The sequence below is a fragment of the Cavia porcellus genome, unplaced genomic scaffold, assembly GCF_034190915.1.
Source record: "Cavia porcellus strain 051 isolate PalLab524CR breed Dunkin Hartley unplaced genomic scaffold, mCavPor4.1 scaffold_2, whole genome shotgun sequence".
NCBI lineage: Eukaryota > Metazoa > Chordata > Mammalia > Rodentia > Caviidae > Cavia > Cavia porcellus.
The window spans coordinates 64,616,566-64,635,999 of record NW_026947485.1 but is presented as its reverse complement, the minus strand read 5'-3'; the positions used below and the strand labels follow the sequence as shown (position 1 = coordinate 64,635,999).

Sequence of the window (19,434 nt, the reverse complement as noted above, 5' to 3'; positions counted from 1 at the left end):
AGGCCTCTACGGGACCAGCAACCAGCTTGGCAACTAAGACTCAATAACTAGCCCCTTTCTCTCAAAATTTTTGTCTTATTTTTCTTTTCTTTTTTTTCTTCATTTTCCTTTTTTATTTCTATTTTTGTTCTTGTTTCTTTTCTCAAGGGCTGAGGAGAACTCCAACTACAGAAAACTAATCCCATCCCCCAACAGAAAAACCCAACTCAGATAATTCCTCAAACATATTTTCATTCTTTCTTTTCTAGTCTCTTCTCTAGTTTCCCAAACCTTGCATGATCATCCTTTTTCTGCTAGCCTTACTTATACTTTCTTGCCAATTATCTTTGTTTTATACACTATCCTCCCTAAATTTCACCACAGGGTAAAACCACTCTGCCAAGGGAAAACACTTTGCATACAAATTCCTGATTTACAATCAGTTTTGTTATATAACTATAGACTGTGCTCCTATGGTGTAAAGTATGAAATTAATAGTTTACACAGTCTGTCAGTTTCTAAATTGGGCTTGATACTATTCTTATTGCTAATTTTACAACTTTAGCTAGGATGTTGTATCTGTTGTAATCAGTTGTTCTCTCTTTGTAACAATACTGGGAAACTTAGGGATAATAACCTCAACACAGCCTTACAACAAAGACCAGGGCCAGCGCCAAACAGATACCAACATCCCACTCTTAATTGGGAATGCAGGATCTCCTAACAGACATAAAACAAGAATTTCCTACACAGAAAAGACATCCTGAAAGAACAGAATTTCCGTAGACAGACCTTGATACTAGTTATATAGCTACCTTCTACAAAAACCCATAAGGATCATCACAGAAAACAAAATAAAAATCTTTTTGAAATACAAAATGATGAGATGAAAAAGCAAAACATAATCTCAGGCCTCCAGCCCACCTAGAACAAGTCCAGGAGAGATAGACATGGAAGAAAATGGGAGATACACACCTGAAACTTCTGAAATGATAGAAACTTAAGAAACAAATCTGTGAGCCTATAGAGGAAATCAAATCAGAAACAATCTCTCAGGTAAAAAAAGAAACATCAGCATTCATAAAGGAACTGCTCAGCAAATCTCGAGTTGAAGTGGATAAATAATAGACGAAAGAGGATGGAAACAGTGAATGATCAATATAGGAAACAAATGGAATGCATGAAACAGATTCAAACAGATATTCAGGAAGTTAAAAATTCCATTGAAAGCTGGCAAAACCACTTGAACAAAACTGAAGACAGACTTTCAGACTGGATTGCAACTAGGGATTATGTAAGAAAGATCTCCTGAAAATAACAAAAGATCAGGACATAATTCAACAACTGCAAGACAACAGAGAAAAATAATGTAAGATTAACTGGTGTCAATGAAAAAGGAATCAACACAAATGACATAAAAAACTATTTGTACAAATAATGGCAGAAAAGTTGACAGGCCTCGGAAAAGAATCTGACATACATAATTGATGCATATAGAGCTCCAACTGGCCATAGCCAAAATAAATTTATGCCTGACATATAGTAATCAAGATAAATACTACACAAGAACAGAATATGAAAGGCTTTTAGAGAAAAGAAACCGATCACCTCTAAAGAAAAGCCCATCAGAATCATGACAAACTTTTCAGCACAAACCCGCAAAATCAAGCAGAGATTGGAGTGAAATACTTCATGTCCTCTTTGAAAACAATTTCCAATGATGTACCCTGAAAAACTGTCTTTCAAAATGAATGGAGAAGTAAGATACTTTCATGATACAGAACAACTGAAGAAATTCATTACCATCAAACCAACACTACAAAGAGTACGGAAGATATTCTAGACAGAAACAAAAATGACCACAACTGCAGGAACAACAGAAAGAAACCATCAAAAAGCTCAAGCAATTAATTAGAGGGGGAAAATAGGGAACCAAGAGCAGGAAAATAACATGACACAGACAAGCTGACACACATCAGTGTAAATGGCCTCAATTCACCACTCAAAAGAAACAAGATTCAAGAATGTGCTATATACAAGAAACATATTTAACTCAAAAAGAAGTTTACAGACTACAAATCAAAGGATGGAAAACAATACTCTATGTCAGTAAGAACCCAGAAACAGGCAGGGGTAGTGATTCTGTTTGCAGATAGTGTGAACTTCAAACCAAGAATCATCAAAAGAGATAAAGTCACTACGTACTCATTAGGTGAAAAATTCAAGAGGGAGAGATAATACTCTTAAATATATATGCACTAAATATGAGAGCACAAAACTATATTAGACAAACATTAATAGACATGAAAAATTAGATAAGCAATAACAATTGTAATAGGGAACCTTAATACTCCATTGTCACACAGAGATAGATCAACTAGACAAAAAAATCTGCAAAGAAATAACAGAACTGAATCAAAATTGTGAACAAATGGATTTAGTAGACAGTTATAGTGTTCCACTCAACATCAGAATACACATTCTTCTCAACTGGATATGGTACATTCTCTAAAATAGACTACATACTAACCCACATAAAATGCTTAAGTAAAATCAACAAAAATGAAATTATCCTATGCATATTATCTGACCAGAATGAATATTGAAAATTAATGGAAAAACAACTCCCAAAATTGGAAATCGATGTTAAAAGAACCCCCCCCAAACTGAATAAATACATGAAAATTAAATAACACCCTCCTGAACAACCAATGGTTCACAGATGAAATTAAGAAATAAATTTAACAATATCTACAATCAAATGAAAATTCAAATATAACTTACTGAAACCTGTGTACACAATGAAGTAATCTAAAGAGGGAAATTTACAGCAGTGAATTCTTGCATCAGGAAAACAGAACAAGCACAAATAACCTAATGCTGCACCTCAAGCTTAAAAAAAAAAAGAGCAAGTCAAGTCTAAAGCCCATAAAAGGGAAGAAATTATAAAGATCAGAACCGAAATTAATGCAACTGAGGCCAAGAAAACAATACAAAAAAATTAATGAATCAAAGTGTTGGTTCTCTGAAAGAATAAATTAAATTCATAAAACCCTAGTCAATCTTATGAAAAAAAGGAAACAAAAAACTCAAATTCATGCAATAAGGAATGAAACCAGTGAAATACATGGATTCTGTGAAAATTCAAAAGATCACAAAACCGACTTCCAAAATCTTTACTTGGCATAGGATAGAAGAATCAAAAGAAATGGGCAGATTCCTACAAATGGATGAATTACCAAAGCTGAATTGAGAAGGTATAAAAATTTTTGAATAACTCAATATAAGTTAATGAAACTGAAAATAAAATTATAAAAACTTACCAATGAAGAAAAGCCCAGGTCTGATGAATTTATGGCTGAATACAAGAGTGAAGATTTAACACCAACACACCTCAAACTCCTAATGTAACTGAAAGGAAAGCAATTCTCCCCAACTTACTCCTGGAGGCAGACATTACTTTGATACTAAAACCGAAGAAAGACCAAATAAAAAAAGTACTACAGGTCAGTCTCCTTAATGAACATAGACAAAACTCTTCAATAAAATGCTAGCAAACAGAAAGCAGCAAATCCTCAAGAAAGTTATACACCATGGTCAAGTGGATTCATTCCAGAAATGCAAGGAAGATTCAACATAAGCAAATCAATAAATCTAATACACGGTATCAACAGAGCCAAAGACAAGAATCATGTGATCATCTCAATAGATACAGAAAAAGCTTTTGATGAAGTCCAACACTTATTCCTGATGAAAACTGTACAGAAAGGCTGGGGATTTAGCTCACTGGCATAAGTGCCTACTTGGCAAACGTGAGATTGTGAGTTCAATCCCCAGCATCAAAAGAAAACAAAACACACCTGTAAAGAAAATCAGAATAGATGGTCCTTATTTCTATTTGATAAAATCCATCTATAACAAACCAACAGGCAACATCAAACTAAATGGACAAAATTGAGCTTGTGATCTAAAATCAGGAACAACACAAGGATGTCAACTATCACCACTCCTATTCAATATAATTCTGGAAACTTTAGCCAGAGCAATTAGACAAGAGAGAGAAATAAAAGGAATAAGGATAAGAAAGGAAGAAGTTAAACTAACACTCTTTACAGACAAAATGATATTCTACATAGAAGACCCCAAAAACTCCACTAAAAGACTTCTGCAATTAATAACCAAATTCAGTAGCATGGCTGGATAAAAAGTCAACACTCAAAAATCAACAGTATTCCTGCATACAAACAACACTGTGAAAATGGACATACTCTCAAAACTGTTATACAATTTTAATGCAATCCTGAACAAAATACCACTAGCTAGCCCAGCCTCTACATGCAGCACCCAGGTCATCATCAAGGTGCCTCTTGCGCGTAACCAGCTCTCCTGCCGGTAACCAGCACAGGAGGGAGAAGACATCCAGCCCCTGTATGCACTCATGGTGTCATGTGGACTCTCCTGCAGGTAACCAGAAGGCTAGGAGAACCAGCCACTCATCCCTTGGAAAAGTTGTGTCTGAAGAAGCCTTGTCTTGCACACCACTGCCTCCTGGGGAACCTGGGTTAGGAGAAACCCAAGTACTTGACCAACCCCCTAGACTGTCGATAAATAGCCAATATGGGAAGTGCTTCAGACCCTACAATCTGCTTGTTTAGAAGAATCTAGAAAAATGTCAAGGCAAAGGAGCAAAAGGCAATCTCTGGCCTCAAGCTCACACAGAACAAGTCCAGAGACTTAGACATGGAAGAAATCAGAAGTCACATTTCTGGGATGATGGCAACTAAAGTAAAGAAACTACTTCACAAAGATGTAAAAGAGATCAGATTGGAAATAATATCTCAGGTAAAAGAAAAAATGACAAATATAATAAAAGGGTCATTGAACATAACTGAAGAAGACACAGATTTTAAAAAGCATAGGAGAATGAGGGAAACCTTGAATGAACAATTAAAGAATTGGAATGCATGAAACTGACTCAAAGTGATATCCAGGAAATTAAAAACTCCATTGAAAGCTGGCACAACTGCTTGAAAGAAACTGAAGATAAAGTTTCAGATCCTGAAGACAAGATGACAGGAAGCGATCATAAAAGGAAAGATTTCTTAAAAATAACAAGGAACCAGGAAATAATTCAATGGCTCCAAGACGACACACACACAAAAAAACCAATTAAAGAATGGTAGGTGTCAGCAAAAAAGCAGGAATCCACACAAATGACATAAAAAGTCTATTTCAAAAGTAACAGCAGAGAAACTTCCAAAGCATAGAAAAAAGGACCTGACAAAAAGATAAATGAGGCATACACTACTCAACTAGCCATAACCAAAATAAATCTACACCCAGACATATAATAAAGATCTTAGAAATTCAGCACAAAAACAGAATATTAAAGGCTGTTAGAGACAAGAAACAGATCACCTGTAAAAGAAAACTCATCAGAATCACAACACACTTCGTAACACAAAGCATTAAGTTAAGAAGAGTTTGAAGTATTTTATGTCCTAAAAGAAATCAAGTTACAACAAGATTGATATATCCTGTGAAATTATCTTTCCAAATCAATGGAGAAATAACATACTTCCATGACAAAGAACAACTGAAGGAATTCACAACCACCAAACCAACCCTACAAAGATTACTTAAAGGATATTCTGGAAGAGATAAAAATGACTATGGCTGCAGGAATAGCAGCAGAATGGGGGATCACGGAGTGAGGGTCACAACTGAATGGAGAAGGAAAGTAGGGAGCCAACAGCAAGAAAAACATGGCAGAGATGAAATAGTGTATGCTGGCCATAACCATTAACATAAATGGCCTCAGTTTACCAATAAAAAGATACATAGTAGAGTGGCTCAAGAAACAAGATCCATCAATATGTGGTATACAAGAAAATGCAAGAACTCAAAAGCAAATTCATAGCCTGTAAGTCAAAGGAGAGAAAACCATGTGACAGGGAACCAGAAAAAAGCAGGAGTAGCTTGCCATTAGCCACAGAATGGATAAGAAAGATAATGGTATTTTTATACAATGGAAAGCTACCCAGCTATAGAGAGGATAATCATGATGCTCTTGCAGGTAAATGTATGCAATTTGTGATCATGCTCTTGGTTGAAACAGTTTGACTCACATAGGTGTACATCATGTTGTCTCCCTATATAACTAACTGAAGGAGTTAGTGGGATCCAAAATGTACACTAGATATTGTGAAAGCAAAAGGGGAGGAAACATCTAAAAAAGGTGGTGGCCATTGTGAGTTCCCTATTATCTTGTTTTAAAGTCCTGTATCATTTTCATTGTTTTATTTTGATTGATTTTATTGTTTTGTTTGGTTTGATTTTATTGTGTCTGGTGGCATAGGCAGCTATTTCAAATATAACAAGATATATTATGGTAGCCATTGTTGATTTCCTTTTATCTTGTTTTGAAGTTCTATATCATGTTTACCATTTTGTTTTAATTGGTTTCATTTGATTTTATTAGGTCTGATGGTATGGGTATCTCTTTTGAAGATAACAGGAGGCATTATGATAGCCATTGTTGCTTTCCTACTACCTTGTTTTGAAATCCTGCATCATTTTCACTGTTTTGTTTTGATTGGTTTTGTTCTGTTTGGTTTGATTTTAATATGTTTGATGGTATGGGTAGTTATTTTGAAGAGGCATTACGGCAGCCATTGTTGATTTCCTATTATCTTCAAGTCCTATATCGCTTTCACTGTTTTTTTTTTTCTTTTTGGGGATTGGCTTTATTGTGTTTTATTTTGTGTGGTTTTATTCTAATAAAAAATTTAAATACCATTAGCATAACTCACAGATCTAGATTTAGCAAAGGAAATCCTGAGCAAGAAAGGTAAAGCAAGACATATCACAATCCCAGACTTGAAACTTTAATACAAAACTACTGTGATAAAATCAGCATGGTACTGGCAAAAACAGAGACCTAAGGATCAATGGAACAGATCACAAGATGTATACATAAGTAAAAATATACTCAGTCACCAAAAATGTTCACTGGAAGAAAGATAGCCCCTTTAATAAATGGTGCTGGAAAAACTAGCTTTCCACATACCAAAGACTAAAAGTAAAGTCATATCTTTCACCATGCACTAAATCAAAATGGATCAAAGATCTAAATATTAAAACAGAAACAATAAATGTACTGAAAGAGAAAGTAGGCAGAAATCTTGAAGACACAGAGATAGGCAGAGAGTTCATGAATAAAATCCAAATTGCATTGGAAGTTCTCCAAAGTATCAACAATTTGGATTTCATCTATTAAAAAGTTTTTGCACATCCAAAGAAATCACAAACAGAGTGAAAAGACAAGCCACAGAGTGGGAATAAATTTAGCCAATTGTCCTTCAGACAAAGGACTTCTATCTATAACATACAAAGAATTGATAAAATCAGGGCCCCCAAATTCAAAGACTGAATCCAAATGGGGCATCTGAGATGAACACACACTTCTCAGATAAAGAAATACAAATGGCAAATAAATATTTGAAAAAATGTTTAACATCATTGGTTATTCAAGAAACACAAATTAAAACAACACTGAAAATCCATCTCACCCCAGAAAGAAAGGCTATCATCAAGAAAGCAACCAATAACAAATGCTGGCAGGACTGTAGGGAAATAGGAACCTTCTCCTCTATTGGTGTAAGTGCAGACTGGTACAACCATTGTGGAAATCAGTGTAGAAATTATTCAAAAAAGTAGGATTAGAGGTCCTATTTGACCCAGTTATTCCCCTTCTAGGTATTTTCCCAGAAGAATTAAAAACATCACAACACATCAATATATGTGCACCCATGTTTATAGCAACACAATTTGTAATAGCTAAATCTTGGAAACGACTCAAATGCCAATCAATTGAGGAACAGATAAAAAAGACACGGTATTTTCATATAATCATTTACTACTCTACTATAAGGAAGGATAAACTCAATACTTTAATGGGTAAATGGATGCAACTAGAGACCATATTCATAAGTGAAATAAATCAAAGTCACACTTGTAAAGATTGTATTGTCTGTGTAGTGTTAGAAACTAAGTAAGTAAATATGATCTAAGAGCTATAGACAGTGTGTAAGGGAAAGAAACTGTTCAAAAGGAAAGAACCACTGGGATGGGGAAGAGAACCACTGGGATGGGAAAAGAAAATATATATACACACACACAAAGATAACTAAGATAGTTATACTGTTGATTTAGTTTACTGAAAAAACTGCTTGTGCTTACATTGTTTGATCAATTATGCATGCCTAAATCTTATAATCTAAGCAACTATTTTGAAGATAACATACAATATGTTATCTGTTGTTAATTTCTTATTATCTTGTTTTGAATGTTTTATTGATTTTTTTCCTTTTTAAAATAAAAATGAAAGAAAATGAAATGATTACTGCTTTCAAACATTTTCTCATAAATGACTATATAACCTCCTCCTACGTTTGAAACTGAAACTCTAGGAACATCAAATCTTAAAGCCAGAGGCCATCAGGTGTCAGTCCTTCCTTTTGACAATGGGAAAACTGAGGCAGAACATGATTAAGGTGACCTTCCCAGGATCTCTTTGTGAGCTATTCTCTCCAAGATACCATTCTGCCACTGAATGCGGCAAAGGCATCTCCCAAAATTAAGTTCAGAAAGGAAAACACACTACTGCTACACTTTAAAAATTGTCTAGTATTCTCCAAAGAAGCTTTCAAAATATTTGGAAAAACAAATGGATGCATGCTGCAATATGTTAATATAACTATCATTCCTTTTGGAGCAAGGTCAATTTGTTGAAAATTTGCCCTAAAATTTCAATATCTTCGAGGTTAGCAAATGGCTCTTCTTTTCTAAAATTATGGGCTGCATGCACTTAGCATTGAGAGTTCTCAGTTTATCATCCATTACTACTAAAGGTCAGTCTAAAGACACAAAGTGCTGGTTTATTACACAAGCAGCTAATACATATCTCTTTAACTGTCAAGACTCTCCTGGCCTGTATACAGAGCTGCAGTTCCTAATAGTCAGAAGCTTATAATGTGTGATCATTTCCTCCATATAAAAATGTGCTCTGTTTTTGCAAGTTCTCATTCCATTAGGTGGTAAAGTACATTAATGGTGGTGCCCACAGAGAGCTCTAAATTAGGATTCCTTTTGGCACTCTTAATCCAAGACTGAATAACTACGTTGTAGGGTAGTATCTTGGATAGTACACAAAGATCTTCCCCAGCTGCTCCTCACTAGATACCAGTTCATCTCTCCATTTCTGGCAACCAAAGCATCAACAGACGCTGCCAAATGTCCTGAGTATAAAATTTTCTCTCAGTTGGGTTTTACTACTCTAGGGGGAAAAGCCAGTTCATTCTGAGTATGAGCTTATATAATTTTAAAAACATACATGTCCCATAGAATTCCAGATGACTTACAGTAATTAGTTTTTAAACTTTCCTTTCATAGTATGTGTTATTGTATTTGTGGATATTATTCAATGTAATTTTTTAATAAATAGATTACCTTACATAATTATCAAGCAAGCATGTATTAAGTCATCTTCAATTTGGTTATCACTGTACTAACACACACACACACACACACACACACACACACACACACACGTAAATTCTGCTTACAAGGAGCTTTAGTCACTATAGCTAAAGAAAGAAGGCACGCAACAACCGCTGACACTGCAGGAGATGATAACACACAGAGCTAAACTAGGTGACAGGGACTTCTCAAGAAGAAGTAAACACTGTTAGTACTAAAATTTCCAGAAATGTCTCAAGAGCTGATGAGAGCCAAGATGAACTTTGAAGATGAGTGCTTACTAACCAGGTAAAAGGAACAGCAGGCAAACCACAGAGTGAAGACACAGGAGCAGGATAGCTAGAAAATGTAAGCAAGTTCTGCCTGAGAGCCAAGCAGAGGGCTTCCTCAGGATGAAGAAATATGAACATGAAAGGCAGATCCAGACAATAGGACATCGAGAAGAATCTGGACTTGAGGTGGTAGATATTACGGGGCATTTTGGAACATGTATTACATGATGTGAGAGGAAGGTATGATACATACTAGAAGACATTTATGGGAAAAAAGACTAACAGATGTCAGTACTACAGTTCTATACTGATAGAATTTTGGAATGGTATAGTAACGACGACAATGGAAAAAAAAAAACCCAGCACCTAAAAAGAAAACCACCAAACTTGGTTAATAATAGAACATATTAAGAAGAGAAAGCAATTTTAAAGGTTCAAGTCTGGGTGAGAGAAAAACAAGTAAAGCCTTAACCTGTATAACCATCTACCACACCCACAGATTAATATGAATCACTTTAATTCACTATAATAGTCACTTCCTTACTGATTATTTTAATTGCCTCATGTGGATTAATGGCATTTCATAAGCAGAAACATTAAAAGGAAAACTATAAAATGTAATACACCAACCACCATCATACATATTATGACAATAAAGCACAGAGAGGCAATGCATCTGTAATTTCAAATACGGTCTAATTTGTGTCCATTGGCTTAGATAGCCATGGACTCTCCCAGCTGAGGCTTCTCTTCTAAGGCCTTGTTATCATCGAGCCATCCCACTCTGGAGGCCTCATTCTAATTAATTTCCTTTTAAAAAACCTGTTTCCCCAGAGGATCCAAAATTCCAGGCATCAGTCTTCATTCTGGGTTGCAGTTTTGAATTATACTCTAAGGATATCCCAAATTTTTTAGTTGCTTCAATTCCATCCACCTCAGTAGTCTCACTTTGCCATCAACTAAGCAATCAAGGAAAATACAGTATCCCTATACCAACTTTTCCTCTTCTCATGCAATGGTGGTCATGCAAAGTGCTAACACTTGGAGCGCTGATTATATGAATTTTAGCTTATTAATGCTAGATGGCATGGCCTGTATATTGCACTTCCCCCAACTTATGCCACAGACTTATTTTTATCTTCCAGAATTTCTATTAACTGGTACCCTTTTGTGACACTGATTATGAACCTTCACACTTTTTGAATTGTTTGCTGTAGGGAGCTTCCCTGGTAACTGTAGGATATTAAAAAGCATCCATGATTTTTATTTATTAGACACTAATAGGATTACCCCACCCCTATGTGTAATAAGAAAATGTGTCCAAAGATTGTCAAATGTCTGCTGGGGGAGGAAAAAATGGTTCAAGAGCACTGCTGTAATGTGGTCTCAAGGCACAAATTCTGGTTACATGCAGTAGAACTTGTATAATTCCAGGTTCAGACTGAACAAATGAATAGGATAGACCACAGGCTCTAAAACACTGCCCTTTCTTTTGATTTCAAGGGCGTAAAGTTCCAATGGAAGAAAAGTGATCACGTAAGCTAGGCCTCCAAAGCAGGCACACTCAAGAGTGGTATATAAACACGGGGCCAGTAGGAGACTGAGTCATGTGGTACCACCGAACCATCCCAATCATGTTGCCACTTCCCTTGGCTCAGCTCATTCAGGATCAAAGGGACTCTGCTTTGCAGTTTGTTGGTAAAAGGATAGTGCATTAATTATATAAGCAGTCTTCTAGATATTAAAAAAAGCCAAGTAGCATTTCTGCTCAATGGTTTAAAATAAAAATCCATTTTCTATCATGGTGTTCCGAATTTTCACCATAAAAAGAATGATTTTTCCACCAAATCAGTGAGCTCAAGGCACCTCTGTGGGCAAGGACTGGCAATGCTCATCCATGCAACCTAGTGCTCCATGAAATCCTTCCGTAGTCTAAGAGATGTACTGCAGCTGAAGTTGGAGAGAGTAATACAAGCCAACAAACAAAACAAAATTCTACTGTTCAGTGTTGGTAGATAGTTTTAACCCTATCTAGTAACACATACATAACTTTAAAATACATAATCAAATTTCAAAATCAATTTAGCACTGTGTTTTCATGACAAATATGGCATTTTGCTTATTAAAGACTCAGACCTTAGAAGAACAAAGAATCAAAATATTAACAAATTTTCTCAATCACATGAAACCAAGGAGTAAAGACAGATCTTTTTCGGACGTGGGCTGTTTTCACCACTCCCTACCTCAGATTCTGTAGTAGAACAAGAGGAAACAGTTATTAAACATCAATGTGGAGTTCCAATCAAGATCATGGGTAAGTGCTGGGATGACTTAATGGCCTCATGAACTGGAACAAAACATTACAAGGAAAAGAAAGCACAGAAAGCTTTCTCACACAGAAAGCAGAGAGAAAGAAGAAGGGGTGATAGCAGGAGGAAATTCTACACAATTCCTGGCATAACACAGACAGCAGGTATTCAGTCTCCCAAAGTCCAGAACCCCTGTCCTAGAAGACCAATGTATAAAGATTCTCATGGGAGTACTGTTTCCATACCATAGGATCCCTCTTTCTTGAGCTAACTTTAGTGGGTCTCTATGATATTAATCATTTATTTTTTACTGTCTTATATGGAACATTTATAATATTACTTCTAATCCTAAACCTTGGTATGGTATCACCTGGTTCTCTTCTGGTTTTTTTCTGGGATTATCATGAGCACATATCTGCAGTACATACTGATTAATTACATTTATCATGAGTTAATACATGTGCACAACACAACTTAATTCTTTTTTTAAAATCCCTGTCCCTTCTTTCCATCTCTTAGATGTCATTTAAAAAATCTATCCTGTGGGGGAGCCACATATAGGGGACTCATTGTATCCCGGGTAGAAACTTCCCAGTTTGGAGTGACCGAAAAATTCTGGAGATGGATAGAGGTGACAATTGTATGACAAGGTATGTGTACTAAGAGTCAGTGAATTGTACACTTGAAAATGGTTAAAATGATAAATTTATGTTTATTTTATAACAACAACAAAGGAAAAATAAATCCATTTTCTTAGAAAAAGTCAAATATTTTATCTTTACAAGCTTCTAAATCTACAGCATGAAGTAAACCCAGATAACTGAAGATTTTCCCACCTTACTTACAGAATATATATAAAAGTATGTTCCAAATTTGCCCAAAATTCAGCAAAGTACTTTAAAAATGTACAGATGAACATTTAAAATGCCCCTGTTCAAGGGCAGCAATTATAGGTTCTGAAGCAACTCTCTGTTTTGCTAGTGGTTGTTCCCACCATTAACTTTTATCACTACTTACCACTTTGTTATCATCTTTACAAAAAACATGCAACTAAATGCAAAATGCATATGCTTGGGTCCCTTATGAAGATGGGAGCCAGAGGACTGAAGAACTGTTTCCTAAATTGCTTATCCATTAGCGTAGTACCTATGTTTAAAGTAGTAAGTTTGTATTTTAATGTAACATGACACAAATGTCTGTGTAACCAGATGATGGGTACAGCATATCATTTATACTAACATCAACAATAAAAATGAACAGAAATTTTGAAAAATACATAGAACAGACAGAAAAACTGTTGACATGTGAAGCACAACTCTTAAAAATATTTTTCTATGGTAAGATCAAAAGCTGGATGAATGCAAGATGAATTTACCTTATGGTTCCCACAAGTGACATTGTATGAAGGGACCACAAATGCATGTTTATTTAGGTTTTTAGCAAAGGTCAACAATTTAAGATAAATTATGCTAAAATGTAATTATACTACTTTTGAAGCCAAATTAATTTTAGTTCTGTTTTATTCCCTTGTACTTTTGAGTCTGTATTCTCTTCTTTAAACTTCATTTCTTCTGTTGAGTATATAGATACCCTCTCAAGAGTCAGAAATTTTTGTCATGTTAATATTTACATTTTAATGATATTTGAACTTTAAAAAATTATTTGTTTTTAACATTTGATCTCAAGCTTCTGGTCATTTTCTATTCTTTTTATCTACTTTCTAAATATTCTTTTCTTAAATATTTTAGTTTTCTTTCAATTTCTTATTTTACACTCTATCTAAACTTCCTGCTTACCTTTTACTGCTATCTCAATTTCCTAACTTCTCTCTCCATAAATGAACTTAAGATGTAAAATTTTAAAATAAAAACTTATTTTTTCAATAGACATGACAAACAGTTCTTCCATCTATTGTAAGAGTCAAATTGAATAACCAAATGAAAATTTTATTTAGTCTAATTTTCTAGAAGCAGGTTATAGGCATTACTCATAGCTTGTCATTTTATCAGGATTCTAATGAAGGATAAATCTTACAGTATCTTCTCAATATTCAACATAAAATTAGGAGTTATAATGTTAAGTGCATTTTATCATATTCTAATTTTTTAATACTGGGGTTTACCTCATCTACTATCTCTTTTAGTGATAAGTAGAAGTTTCTCCTCTATCTCAGTACACAGAGTACTCACTAAATGAGCTCAAGATGAGTAAAAAGCAAAATGAAGCCAAGTATTAGTTTTTACGCAGGTGGGCAGCCCCAGATGCTTGTAGTCTCAAATCTGTGCTACCAATTCTCAGATTTTTATGGCAACAACTCACAGCTCACAGAAAAGAAATTTAATTTGTTTTTACCTACACTGGTCATTTTCACCAAACTTTTTGTGATTTGTGATGCTTCAAAAGGCTATTCTATGGACAGTTGGTCACATAGTTTAATAAAAATGCTACAGCCATATCTGAAACAACTGACTCACTTGAGTATCTTCTAGAAAATAAATAGTTCAAAAATAATGTACTATTACTGGACATGATTCTGCTATAAAAATGGGTTTATAAATTCTGTTTATCTTCAATCATTCCCTTTTTAACAATCAGTTGAGTAAAATTTAGTGTTGAATTTTCCAGCAGCCCAAAGTCTTCTAACATCAGATGCCTTGGAATAAAGCTCTTCATGTAATTTCTCACTTATCTTGAGGTTGGATGGTTAGATCCACAAGCAGAACATAATCCATTTTCAGCTGGTAGAATACTCGGATAAACAAAAATATGTTTCTGAATGAAAGACATTCAAAGGAATATGTACTACTGCATATTTTCAGTATGATTATGAAAAAGATTCCACTTCAAAGCAAATTGCTCATTTGGATTACCTGTGCAAAAAGGTCAGGGCTATGTTTTCCTTAGGGATTTTTACTCTTATTATTTGGAAGTAGTTAAAGGGCCAGAAATTCTTGCTACTTAGAGGTCTCTGTAAAGATGAATATATAAATACATTTAATAATAAATACTTATGTTTTAAATATAGCCTGATTTTTTGCCACAATATACAGCACCTATTTTTTCACTTAAATTACTAATTTTAGAATTTTCTTAATAAAATACATTTGTAAAGAAATGTTACAAGTATGTTAAGATAATGTACAAAATTGTCTTCAAGTTGTTCCATAATCTTTTAATAAGTAATAATAACAATGTTCAATGTATTAATAAGTTGATTGTCAACACTGAGGATATCTTACCTATACCCTGTAATTAATGGTATGGCAGCCAAGAAATACTCAGGTAAATGAGTTTGAAGGTTCTCTGAGTTTTCAAGGTTTCTGAAATTTTTCACCTTTGCACTAAATTTTAATAATTTAAGGGTGTAAAAATTTTGGCTAATCCTAAACCTAAAAGCAATTAACAAAAGCAAAATATGCTCACTCATGCAGTGGGCCTATTCCTGTCCACTGAAAGTGGTACATGAGGTACAGATCCAGGATTTCCCTTGCTCCTTCCTCTTCAATGGTCACTAAGCCTTTCCCAAAATTGAAGTGGCAAACACTGCTATTATTGAACTCCATTTCCTTCCAATTCTGCTTTGTAAGAGTAGACAAACAATAAAAAGACCAAATGGATCACAGTAGGACTGCCTTGATTTGAGAAGTAAAGATATATTTAACCATAGTTCAAGGCCAAAGCTACTTTCTCAGGCTGTGAACATTCTAAGAAAAAAAAGCATCTAATCCAGTACAACCTATAATGGTTCATCCTTACTATTATTAATTAAAAAAACAGAAGAAATGGCTACAAATTTTTAATGAGAAAGAAACGAAAGGTTCCCTGAAACCCTTCAGTTTGGAGCAAGGTCATCTGATACTACAAACCAGTGTGACTGCAAAGAGAAACCAGGAAAAGCTGAGTCATCAGAAGCATATGTAACACTGCTGTCAGCACTTCTCGTGCCAGATTCAAAGGTGAGCCTACTTCCTGTGACCTGATACTCTTCCTTCCTTTTCTCACTGGTTTAGCCAGGTTACAGAAACCTGAGTGCCAACAAGTTAAGGAGCAGCACATAGTAACAATACCACTCAGCAGTCTAAATTCCAGGTGCAGGTCTCTGGACATGTTTATTAAGACAAGTTGTTTGGGGTGCATCATGAGGGTGGAGGAACACTTAGCATGCTCAAAGGCCTGGGTTCAAACCCCAGCACCTAAAGAAAGAAAGTACAGAATATCTGTCCGAATTAAGTAATTACATCTCTAGTTTTTAGTAATAGAAGGCAAGGTAGTTTCCGTCTCCATGTGCTTTGTCAGCCTGTAGTTTATTTGGATTCAATTTGCTAAACAGGCCTTGACAAGAATCAAATCCCAATTTTTGCATGACTAAAAATCTTGCAGTTTCAGAACAAGTATAAAACAGAGGATTTTATACTTGTGAGTCATGACTTGTGGTCCAGTCTTGACTCTGCCAGACAGCTGACCTTGAGCAAGTTACTTAAATTGTCTGTTTCTTTATCTGCAAAATGGGAAGACCAATCCTCATGCAACTTCCCTTTCTATTTCTGTAAAAACAGTGCTTAGACAACTGCCATGAAGAAAAGAAATGACACATCCATTATACATTTTAAAACACAAAACTTTGCTCTCAGACTAGCTTCCTCATATTTCACTTAAAAACCTAAGTTTCAGTGGATTTGAATGAACAGTCAACTATGTTAGCAGCAACACTAGATAAAACTGGGAACAGTATAGTACAGAGGACAGAACTCAGTAGGACTCCTTAGAAAACTAAATTATATATGAGAAATTAAGCTAATACTTTATTGACAGAAAAGAAACTTTGAAGTGACAATTAGTAGCTAGCATTTTCCTGCAAAATCCCCACAGACTTCCAGATATCTTAATTCAAATTACACCAGTCTTTCTTCAATCACTAGGATTTTGTTTTGTTCTATTCTGTTTTGTTTGGTTGGTACTGAGAATTGGACCCAGCGCCTTGGCATTCCCAGCAGCCACCAACCTTTTCTTTTTCTTTTTTTTAATTTTGAGACAGGATCTCACTAAGTTGCCCAACCTCAGTTTGAACTTACAATCTTCATGCTTCAGCTTTCTAGAGTATTAAGATTACAGGTGTGCAATCTTTGCCTGGCTGCATTTAATTTTCTAAATTATATCTGATACAATTACAGTAACTAAACAAAACAAAAAGTGAGCATTACTTTCAGCAATATTTTATTCATCATGTATTATTCAGTTACAAAAATAAGCCTTGTGAACTAGGGATTTATCTATAGTTACAAAAGCTGTTTCTACTAAAAATCGTTAGTCCTCAAACTTCAATGCAGCAGACACTTTTAACAATCTTCTTTTCAGTTTCTTACCATCCTTGTATACTTAGATGACACAGATATGACTGAAAAGATTTATATTCTCCCTACTATATGTAAAAAAAAATTCCTTCTTGGTTCCTGACATCCAGCCACAGACTAGAGTGGCTTCAAGTGCATAATTTTCAAGATTAAATGTGGAGATAATTCTAACACCTGAAAATGATAAAAAGGCTCTATCAGACAGATAATTTTCATTAACAGCTCCTATAATATGATGATCATGCCTAGAAACTGCTACATGATGTAGTGTCATGCTTGACCAGAGAAAAACAAGGCAAACTACATAGATTCCTGCGTGAGAGAAGGATGCACATGGTATTAAAATCTGAAGAAGTCTATATTGAGTACTAAGAACAAAACTACTCCCCTTCAAACCATTCCTGTGGGGTATTGCACCAAGAAGAGGAAGAGGCAGTTAGATCAACTAAGCAACAGCTAAGTATAAAGCACCTAACTTCAGAGATATCACTTAATATATGTCCTCAATGTTTCTTAATAATACATACATGAAGTTGATACCAACCCACAATCAACAGAATATATTCTGAAGTGTTATACTAACGGGGTGAGCTTAAACTCAGATCTTCTATCTCAGAGACCAAGTCCATATATGTGAGATAATACCTAGCTTCAGGATTGCAAGCTTCTAACAGGGAGGGATTTTTTTTCTGTGCAAGCTATAACTCAATTCCCAACCTTGATCTGTGTACCCAGGACCTAAACCCTTTTTAAACTTTCCTAACAGTGGCCAAGAAAGCACATATAATTTGCAGTCATGTACTATTTGAAATTTTATTACTAAGTAAAAATAGGTTAAATTTTAAGGACTTAAACTGCACCCAAGTTATTTTAGGGGAGCAATCTATACCTGCCAGAATCTACCCACTGGAATTACTAAGTAACTAACTTAGTAATTAAAAAGGAGATGGAAATGAAAATTAAGATTATAGAAAACTTAGGAGCAAAAAGAAAGAGAATTAATCCTATATTATATTGCTTGTCTCCAAAAAAGAAACATGCAAAGTGTTTTTATTCAAGCAGTTGGTTTTGTTCCCTAACTACTCCCCCTTACATATCTAAGGGCAATGAGTACATTCCCAACTCCTACTGCCAAGTTAAAATGAAAACGTTCTCAGTCTACAAATGATTGAGGTGGTTTTCTTTAATCAAATTAGAGCGGCCAAATGTTCCTTTCAAAGGTAACTGTCTACTCCGCAGCTGTATGCAAACTACCACATCAAATGTGAGGGAAAAAAATAGCGATAGAATTGTGTTCTTACAGTACAGTGCTAGCTGCAGAGATGAAGAAACAAAAGCATCAGTACAGCTAAGAATTACATTCACAGTGAGCTTCCAGAAATATGCTGACTTCACAAACTCTGAACAATGTACTGAAACTTTCAGTGTATAATTAGCTATTTTGGGAAGGGGAGAATGTGGGGGAAATTCCCCCTTAAAAACAGCTAAGTAGCAATAGATACCTTGAGTCACTTACCCTAGCGACCAAAGCCTCAATGAAAAACATTAAAAGACTGGCTGAGACTTCATAGAAAAAAAAAAATCATAGACCGTGCCTTTTCACTTCCTGTCTCCATCAAAAACACACCACAGTGAGTAAACTTGAGTATTCAATGAGATACAATTAAGCCCGTAATGATTCATTTGCATGCAGAATTTATTCTTTTAGTTCATCAGAGATGGGAAATTCCTGTGAAAATTAATTTATAGTAGATTTATTTTTGTAGTTTGCTGTCCTTAAGAAAAATCAATTAGGTAACATTCCCAATATTATGTTCCATTACTTTTTGCATGTTACAGTTTGTACCAGCTATTAGCTTTAAGGATGATAGGGTATCAACTGGATGAAAATCTAGAATGTGATAATGAATTTAGATAGCCAGGTGACACAGGCATTGAATAAGTGAGATAATATTTTTTCTATATTTAAGATCCCCCTTCCTA

The 19,434-nt window shown here is 34.9% G+C and overlaps 1 protein-coding gene across 2 annotated transcripts in view; it reads right to left on the bottom strand.

Moving 5' to 3' along the window:
- Window positions 1-19,434, bottom strand: part of Cdk6 (cyclin dependent kinase 6) — a 235,538-nt gene that overhangs the window by 199,446 nt on the left and 16,658 nt on the right. The gene's annotated exons all lie outside the window — the stretch shown is intronic.